We start from the raw sequence: 10879 nt of genomic DNA, 5'->3' as shown, positions 1-10879 counted from the left end.
CCATTGTCCTTGTAGAGACAATGACCACGTTGGCCGCACAGATGGACGCGGTGACCTCTATCCTCCAATCGATGGCAATTAATCAAGGAGTCATCCCTCAACAATCAGCGCAACCTACTGCGCCGGCTCAAGTGGTCGCAATAAGTTGTGTCAATTGTGGCGGGGTTCATGTAGCTGAAGTGTGCCTATCGAACATCCAGCAAGTATACGCCATCCAGAACAACCCCTTCAGCAACACCTATAATCCCGGTTGGAGGAGCCATCCTAACTTCGGTTGGGGAGGTAATCCCAACCAAGGGGACCTAATCACCCATCAAGGTGGTGGACGAGGGAATCCGCCTTTTCACCAAAATTCAAATCCAGGGCAGCCGAGACAGTCTAATCATCAGTAACCCTTATCTTCTAACACTTCTGGAAGCTCTTTGGAGAACCTGCTGAAGCAATATATGGATAAAAATGACGCAGTGATGCAAGCGCAGGCGTCTTCAATTAGAAATTTGGAGATCCAGGAGGGCCAGCTGGCTTCCGAGCTGAGAAGCAGAGCACCAGAAACGTTGTCTAGCAATTCAGAGGCCCCAGGATCTACAGGAAAGTGGGCAGGTAAGTAGGACAACCTGAAGAGATGTGAATTGCGTCCTTCAAGAAACGCATCTGTCGGTCCATATCTCACCACTATGTTTAATGCTTTCTTAAATTCTTGTCTCTTTGAATTCTTGAATTTTGTCTTCACTTGCTTATTTAATTCGTTCTTGACTTTATGAATTGATTTCTTCATTTATTTCCATATAGTCTTTAATTCTTTAAGCTTTTTTGTAATTAATGCGTTAAGCTTTAAATGGTGAATGATTGAGTAATAAATAAAATTTATTCCCGCAAGTCATCACACTTGCGTTGACGAAATAATAAAATAAAATAAAAAGAAAATCAAACAATGAACAACAAGTATGAAGGCAATAATGGACGCATCTTGAACCAATAAGATACACTTTGCGTTTACTCAACTCAACTGTACTGAGCTGAGGGGTGTGTTGCACTCGTATATATCCTTTGCCCGTCCTTAGCTAAATGCACTATGTTGAGGTATCCTCTAGAAATGTGTTTGGTTAAGGGGTGTGTTGCGGGGATGTATGCATTGTTACCCGTCCTCTGCGAAGATGCATTTACATTGGTGAGCACATTGCATTAATCTTTATCTTGCATCCATTTGAATAAAATATTAAAAGATAATTCTTTTTATGATTTGGGGGAGTCCAATCATTTCGTATCCCAAAGTAATGATGATTCGACAAACAAAAGGACATTTTTTCTGAAATTCCATAAGTGAGGGAAATCGAACGACGCGCCTTTTGAGTGTTTCAAGGCCTGTCGCCGCAAAAATCGCGTTGGGCCCACTGTGGCCCAACCTATAAATAGGACCCTAACCTCATTTTGGAAAGGTTACCTCATATTTGCAATCAGAAACCTTAGCGCCTTAGCATACAAACTTCCTACTTCCTCAGCATTCTAGCGTTTTACTAATTCTTCCGAGCTTAGCTTCCATGGCTAACCTACCCCTGACCATGTAGCCATGCAAAAGGCAGCATTTCTGGCTGCCAGTCGCAGGCTCGCCGCCAAAGCCCACACTATCCCCAGAATCGTCGGGAGAACCCGGAGAAACACCTTGGCCATTAGATCTCCTCTATTCAAAAGGGGATGAAGCACTGAAAGCATGCCTATTCCAACACCTCCCGTCTGAACTGAGAGTGAAAGGAAGAGATGCGATGATACGAAGGTGTTTGGCAACATCCTGTGTAACCTGGAGCTAGAAGGTGGTCTACTCGAGACAGGGGTTGTAAATCAACCACTGTCTATGGTGGAGGAGACGATGATGGTGACGGAAGAAGTGGTGGTGGTGGAGGCAGTAGCGATTGAAGAAGAACAAGAAAAAGAAGAGGAAGAGATTACGGTGGAGGAGGCCAAGGAGGCAGAAGTTATGTTGGAGACCCCTGATGTTGCGTTGGAGGAGGTTACAAGGGAGGCGCAACCAGACGTGGCTAAGAAGAAGAAGAAGAAGAAGAAGAAGGGGGAAGGAAAAGGGAAGAAGATGAGAAGACATTGTTGGAAGAGAAGAAGAAAAAGTGCGAAGTTAATTTGCGGCGTTTAATGAGGAAAAAGGGCAAAGAACTCGCAGGGCGTGAGAAGAAGGAACAATGTAGAGAGCGGGAGAAGAAATAAAAACAAGCAGTCCACCTTGCATTGGCTAAGGAAAAAGGCAAGGCAATCGTGGAGAGCAGCAAGCCCATATCGGCCAGGAAGCGTTCATCGAAAAGAAAGGAGAATGATGACATGTTGATTGAGATGGGCTTCTATCCCGCACCGACACCACTACTTGACCTCATTACAAGTGTGATTGTAGAACATGGATGGGACACATTCTGCCAGTGCCTATCTACTATTGTGTCTCAGGTAGTGGGGATTTCTACCTCGGGCATCTACATGGAAACAGGGATGTGGTGACCTTTAAAGGAGAAATAGTATCCTTCAGCACAAGGGACATCAAAGAAATATATCAAATGAAGGACAACTGTGATGCACCAGGGAATAAAATTATTGATGATCCCACGGAGCAACAGATGGAAGATGCACTGAGGATATTAACGCAACTGAGCACGAAGTGGTCGGTTTCACTCAAAGTCATCCGCACCCTGGAGTCCATGTCCTTGCTTTCGGAGGGAAGGCTCTGGATTTACCTGGTCAAGAAGCGGCTGATCCCAACAACGCATGACAGAACTGTCTCAAGGGATCAGGTCATGGCTGCATACTGCATCGCATGCGGCATTCTTATCGACATAGGACAATTGATTGCAAGGCAGATCAGATCATTGGTGGCGCATATCCGAGGGCAGTACTTCTTCCCGTGAATCATTTCAAATCTATGCTTGTCTATGGGCGTAGGCGTTGATGAAGAGCCCATGCCAGAAGTCCACAGCCTCATCAACATCAAAATTTTGAGGATGCTCCTCAAAGACTCCCCACACTACCCCGAGCTGCAAGCAAAGAGGCGGTGATCGATTTGAATGCGCTGCAAGAACCCAGGCCAAAAAGACGACGCAAAAAAGAAAAGGGAAAAGAAAGGGTTCAAGAGTAACCAGCGTAAGATCCAGACCCTGCGAACCTTCTTCCCTTAGTTATTTACCCTCCAACTCCCCCTAGCCCACTCACACAACCTTTTTCTCCACTTCACGAACATTTTACTAATATCTTCCTTGTCCCAACCTCCTCACCTGTTTACCCAGCAGCCTCACCTTCACCATCAGCATCATCACCGCAACCCACCATTCCACCGTTGCAAGTTGATGACCCACACGATTTGGGTGAAGGCACCTCTACCCAACCCCAAAATGATGCTGGCGAAACATCGCAGGCACAACCCTCCATCACCTCTATGGCTACTGAGTTAGCGGAAATGAGATCCCTCTTCTCCCAACAACAACAACTTTTCTCTAAACAACAACACTTCTTCAACCAATGATTTGAAGTGGTAATGGAGCAGATTGATGATATTCAATGCAGTGCTGCCACATCAAGAGAGGCGCTGATCAACATGCAGCGCAACATTTATAAAGTCCATATGCACTAGAGACTGATTGCGGAGCGTAATCACGAGTACTTCAACTTTCTCACCGCATATCTTCATTATCCGATGGTGCCCCTACATCTCTGGTAGCACTTAAATTTTGAAGAAGCTCCCCCTGCACCACATCAAAATCCACCTCCAAACCCGCCAGCCCCTCAGCAATAATCCTCCTATATTTTTTTTTCTACACGACCATTATATATTCTTTTATGAGTTAATCGAATTCTTTGATTCATGTACAGGCACAAATTTTGTATTGCGTTAATTTGTAATTCTTTGTATATTTTGTTAATATTCAATACAATGAGTACATATTCACTCCATTTTTGCATGTGCCTTTTTCTTTATCATCCTTTGTCAATACTTGCGATGTTCTAAATCTTTTACTTCTATGTTCTTCATTGCGTTGTTATAATGTAATATATGTTTATACTTAGAAACATTTCCCATACTTTGTGAATTCTGACTAACACTTAGTTAATTCTTAGCTTAGCAGTACTTTACCTTTTATCTCTCAAAGTTCTACTCAAACCTTCTTTTTGAAATTTTATTCTAAGTGTTTGTCTAGTCTATCCAAACAATGCAATGATGACCTTGCTCATCTTTAAATCTGGGGGTGGGAAAGGTCTACGCAGATAAGATTAAAAAAAAATTCATACAAAACTCCAATGTCAGTGTAAGGGAAATCCTTAAAAATGTTCCCAACCTGATAAGAGTTTAGTTGTGAAAGAAGCCTGCTCGTAGTTGGATGTTCGTATGACACCCGTAGGAGCAAGCCAAAACGAAGGTGGGTTTCCAAGATCAACGCAATATGAAAAAGAGAAGAAAAATAAATGCAAGAGACAACTCCTTTGATTATCATGAGTTAAAGTTGAAATTGGCATACAACCGTAGTTGGATGTTCGCATGACACCCATGGGGACAGGCCAAAACGAAGAATGTAACCATGACCAACAGTCTCTAATAAATAACACAAAGTTTGACCATCGCATATTGATATATTGAGTTGTTTTGACAAAGACGAGATAAACATTCTATTTTCAAAAGAATTTTGTTATGTAGAAGAATAAAGTAGGGCTTGTTAAGAATTAACAAGGATAGAAGGAAATTGCGATGTTAAGTAATGTGCCTAAGTGAAACATTCGGAGCAACCAGTCGACGCAAAAATATAGGATAGGAATTAAACTCTATTGCCTAAGTAGAAGATATGCTTGAGGACAAGCATAAATCTAAATTTGGGGGTGTGATATCTTATAGAAATACAAGTTATTTATACTACCTTATCTATATATTTTGGCCAAAAGAGAATAAATATGTGCCAATTGTATGAAAATTAGCTTCGAAATACAATAATTATAAATCATCGCAAATACACCCACTAACATCATTAATATGGAAGAAAATGAGACTTCTACTCTGTTTTGCAGGAAACCAAGTCACCGTTTGTGATCAAGGCTTAAGAGAAACTGACCAACGCATCTTTGTCATATTGCGCCCGTCAATCCACAGTGAAAAAGATGATTAATATAATAATGGCACAATGCGATAGCCAGTCCGGAGCTGACTTTCAACCATATACGGTAGTAAAAACAACACCGCATGCGAACACTCGATCGAAAGATGAAGCTAAGTAATGCAAAAGCGGAGGATTGTGACACGTGTATGCCTAACTGTTATGCAGATTTGACGGTCTGATTGCATAATAGAAAGAATAATATCCCTCCATCTTCAGAATTTCCATAACAAAAGTAGGGACCACAAGGCTGGAGTCAAAGATTTTCACCTATAAATACCCCATAGAATTCATAGAAAAAGGATGGCTACTGGATACAGGGCGAATTGATATTAAGTCAAACTGAGTGTTAAATTGAAAAAATTTGGGAAGAAGAAGAGAAAAGGCCGAGAGGTGAGTCTCAGTGTTAATCTGTCAGATCCCCGTCGTGAAGCTCTATACTCAGATCCCTGCTACTGATTGAGCAAGCCTGAGAGGGAAGCTCATCCTTCCACACGATCCATTCATATCGGCAAGCAAATCTCCATCGAAATCGGTGCCGAGACGTTGGCACTTGATTGTATTTGTTTCTAACTCCTTTCATCATTGTATTTCATCTTCTTTACCCCTTTATTCACACACCATGTATCAGACGCTAAATAGATATATTGAATGTCTTGATCGTTTTCATTACCACTTCTCTATCTATTTTCGTTCCTCCATTTATCGCTTTCTTCATGAAGTGTTCTTAATCCCTGGTAGTTAATATGAATTAAACAAGTACTTAATTTGTTTTAAAGAGATAATTGCGTTTAGCTAAGGCATGCTAGACGACATCTTCACCTGTGGGAGCAGAAGTAAAGATGTCATTCTGATCTATCGAGAGAAGGTTAAAAGAATGCGTTAACTAGAGCGAGTAGTACTTCCAGAGATGGAACCCACCTTGTGTTCATTACGTTCGTCTCTATTTCACCACAGAGATGTGGGAACGCGGCCGATCACCGAGAAGTGTACGCTGAGGGAAAAATGGAACCGTGTTTATCACTTTAACGCAATTAAGGAACTTGCGATGTTTATACTAGTTATCTTTCTCTTTCTACTTTGTACATAAGACTTGCCATCGCATCACATGATCTATGTATAATCTTCACAGCCAACCTTGACCTCAGTATCTTGTATATGAAGCCTGTATCTTGTACCATCTTAGCTTAGGTTTATTGCACTTTATTTTATTATCGCATTTTTACTACTTTCCTTTACTTTATTGCAACTTTATATTCTTGTACACAAATCCTTTTATTAAATTGAAAAACCTGGTCGCATGTATCATAAACACAACGCGATAACCTCAAACAGTCCCTGTGTTCGACCTCGGATCACACCGAGAAACTTGCGGGGAAATTATACTTGGTTCCAACGTAAGGAAACTTGTGACAACGCATAGCATACTATAAGAACATCTATTAATAACACATATCTAGAAGTAGTATTGCATGAATTAAGTCAAGTCAGGTCATTAGTGCATAACATTAGACTTGAACCGCGCGTGTATATCATCGCATAAACCCATCGTTACAAGTTTATGGCAACATGAGCTTGTAGCACATCATCTAAGCATCGCATACATATTGCGTTCATCAGTGATCATAGTGGGGTAGTGGCAAACTCCAAAGAGCCAAGGAGTCACCGGCGTGGTAAACACATAGAGCGGAAGTATCATCTGATCCGCGACATAGTGCATCGAGGGGACGTGATCGTCCTGCAGATCGCTTCGGAGCACATTGTTGTTGACCCGTTTATGAAGGTTCTTATGGCTACAGTGTTTAAGGGTCACCTACGGAGCATGGGTCTATAGGATTGCCCGCGGCTGAACTAGGGCAAGTGGAAGATTTTATTGTACTAGGCTTTTATGCCCTAGTTTATTGTTTTGTACTAAGTTTTTTGTACACCCCACTTCGTTTTAGGACAAGTGGGAGATTGTTGGGGTTGATGCTCTAAAGTCTCGTGTCCTGTAGTTTTTAAACAGTATATACGAACACCAGTGATTGTTAATATATGATATTTACTTCACATCTTGTTGTTTTGCTCGGTTATTTGTTTTATTTGCTTTACCACAAACCAATAAACATAAAATCCCTGGTTATCTGTATGTGACTCAAGTATGTATGTAGTGACATACAAGTGGATCATGTCTTGAGTGATAACAAAAATGGTCTGTAGTATATGGATATAGGAAGGAAACCTTATCCTGGTAATGCTACGAACGTGGCCCACTTTGTGGAATAGTCACAAGTGTTGTGACTTGTGAGCGAGGGCATCCTATACAAAGAGTTTGTATAAGACCTGACCACGAAGTGTTAATGTCTCATTATATAACACCGTTCATGCCAGAGACTTCACTTCACTAGGATGACCATAGGTAACATGACCTTAATCCTGAGTGAGTTGGGAACTCCTGCCATTGAGAGCGGTCCTTTAATTTGTATAGGTGCACCATTTTGGGGACTTGTCTGATTTGGGAGCTGGGAACTCAGCTACACAAGATGGAATTCACTCCTTCCCCGAGGTAGGGGTAAGTAGATAGATGGCTTCCTTAAGGGCTGATTCCGGGGCTTGAATGATGTGGCGCCACACACCTTCTCTTGGCCCCAAAGGTATTCACAAATAGTTGGACTATGTTGTATTGTTCATTAGAGGAATCAGTGATACTTAAGGAATGAGATGTAAGTACAGGGGAAAAACGATAAATTGGCCCAATTGTACTTACGAGCATCTGTGAAGTGTCATCGTACTCCTGATTGGTTATATTCGATGGACACAGAAATATATTTGTGGTAAGAAGAGTTCAGCTGTTGGTCATTAGTGGAATCACTGACAGTTAACGGATGGTGAATCTCGTGGCTAAAGAATTTAGTTAGCTATTCACGTATTGTTAAAGCTTCGAGCCACAGGTCCATTAGGTCACCTGGGTAGCTTGGATAAAGTCAAGAACCAGTGTTTGGGTTAATTTGAAATGTTCAAATTGACTAGAGGAAGTCAATTATATATGATATAATTGGACTGGTTAATTATATATGATATAATTGGCTAAATCTGTGAGATACATTATTTTATAGGAAATTAGATATAAATGTGATTTATATCAAGTAGAGGAGAAAATACTATAGTAGATATATGATATCAAACTATCGGATATAAATATAATATGATTATATTTATTAATTAAATTAATTGATTAATTGTTTGATAATTAACCGATAAATCAACGTTCAAACGTGGGAAGTGTGGCTGCAAAGGTTATGGTAACCGGCGGGTTAAAGCTATGAAAATCATTTTCATTTTATTATTTAATCGTGCATTCGTATCGCCCGCGCCCAAAAATAATCCGTGAAAGAGCGATCGCGAGAACCTATATGATAGAAGCTCGTTGGTCTAAACGATCGTCTATTTCACGCGTTCTCTAAACGATCGTATACATATTTTCTAAACGATTGTTTAGTTTTTCCTAATCGATCGTGTAGCTCTACTATATGATAAGCCTTTCCGCTATATGATAGCAGAGTTCATCTCCCACTTGCTTATCGTCTACATGACGTCTTCTTCTCCGTCCTCTACCAAACTCACCAAAGCCCACTCTTTGGGTTTTTTATGCCGAGGATACCCGAATTTCTCTTGTGGTGGTGTCGTCCTCATGACATCGTTCGTGTACATTCAGATCGTGTTGTTCCAGTCGACAGACTTGCCGGGTACTGATAGATCGGTGGGAGGTTTTCCGCTGCTTTAGGTTCAGTCGTTTAAAGAGTGTCTTCATCTGGTATGAACCTTTTCCTTGTGTTTTATTGTATTCTGAGTATTATGAGTTTAATATGCATAACTATTTGTATGGAATGTATATCATTTATATTTCGGTCACTGTGTAATCGGAGCGATCTAATCTTGCTCATGGAACTCTCGGTATGAGATCCTTCAACTACATCCTCCAACTTTTGAATTGTTATTGACCGTTAAGTCTATTTGTTTTATGATTGTTAACGTGAAGATCTAGTCATCTAGGATAACAAGTGGTATCAGAGCTCAGTGAATAGTTCAAGACAGCTCCAAGATTGAATTCTTGATCCAAAATAGTCAATCATGAGGACCAAGAATGGCAACTACCAGATATGAGATTGAAAAGTTTGATGCTAAGACAGATTTTAAACTATGGAAAGTAAAGATTGAAGCAGTCTTGGGACAATAGAATACTTTACTGGCCATTATGGACCATGCAAAGTACTCTGAAACAATCTCTAAGGCAGACAAAAAGACGATTGAGGTAAACACGTATGAAACCATTGTTCTAAACATCACAAACAGTGTTTTGAGGCAGATTGTAGATCGACCTACTGCCTATACCTTATAGAATAAATTGAATGAGATATATCTCAATAAAGGCCTTCCCAACAAAGCTTTCTTGAGGGAATGATTCTTCACCTACAAGATGGATGCAATAAAGTCTCTCATGGATAATCTAAATAAGTTCAAGAGATTATCTTTTGAATTCAAATCATCGAAGATAATATTAGGGAAGAGAATGATGCGTTCGTATTATTAAATTTTCTACTAGAATCTTTCAAAGATGTGAAGACTGCCATGAAGTAAGATAAAGAAAGAATTACCACAGAAGCTATCATATGAGTTGTGAGAGTCAGAGAACTTGAGTTGCAAATGAGTAAGAAGGATCAACAGGAGCTGAAGGCTTGTTCTAAAAGGGGAAGAACAAAAACATTGGGATGGGGAAATAGAACAATGGTGATAAGTCCAAGAAAAAGTGCTATTTTTTCACAAAATGGGGTACATGAAAAAGGATTGCTATTCCTTGAAGAGAAAATTGAACCAACAAAACAAAGGGGGTAAACAGACCGAGGTTGCTGTAGGGGAGAATTCCCTTATCTATTCAGATGCATTAGCTCCTACAGAAGAAGGTGGACACCAGAATACTATGGAGACTCATGACTGGGGTGTGGGAGGCACCTTTTGGGGATGTTCAATGCCATAGGCTGTGAGAATAGGGGTGTGGGAGGCACCTTTGGGAATGTTCAATGCCAATAAGGATTCTATAGTGGTTTTGGTGGCAACCAAGGTAAATTGTTTATAGGTCTTCAAGGATGTGTAAATGGCATACTCAGCCTTGTTGACAACTGATGAAGAACCTACAATAGATGAGTTGTGGCACAAAAGGCTCTCATATATTAGTGTGAGAGAGCTACAAGTGCTCTCTAAACAGAGGATTCTTCCAAAAGGTGTTGGAGACAGCCTTAAATTCTGTGAACATTGCATATTAGGCAAAGCAACAAGAAAATAGTTCCCCAAAGGACAACACACTTCAAAGGAAATCCTTGAATATGTGCATTCAGACTTGTAGGGGCCAACTCATTTTTAATCTCTAAGTGGAGCCAGGTACTTTCTTTCATTTGTAGATGATTATTCAAGAAAGAGTTGGTTAACTTTTTAAAATTCAAAGATGAAGTGATTAGTAGATTTAAAGAATGGAAAACCTTGATTGAGAAGCATACCTCTGAAAAAATTAAACACTTGAGAACTAATAACAATTTAGAGTTTTGTGGAGAAGAGTTCAACTTGTTTTGCAGGGAACATGGCATAGTAAGGGATAGAACCATGAGGTACACATCTCGACAAAATGGAGTAGTTAAAAGGCTGAATAGAACTGTGCTGGAAAGAGTAAGATGTTAGCTGTCCAATGCCCTATTGCTTGAAAAATATTGGATCGAAGC

This window comes from Benincasa hispida, chromosome 11 (genome assembly GCF_009727055.1).
Source record: "Benincasa hispida cultivar B227 chromosome 11, ASM972705v1, whole genome shotgun sequence".
NCBI lineage: Eukaryota > Viridiplantae > Streptophyta > Magnoliopsida > Cucurbitales > Cucurbitaceae > Benincasa > Benincasa hispida.
This window is presented reverse-complemented; position numbering follows the sequence as displayed.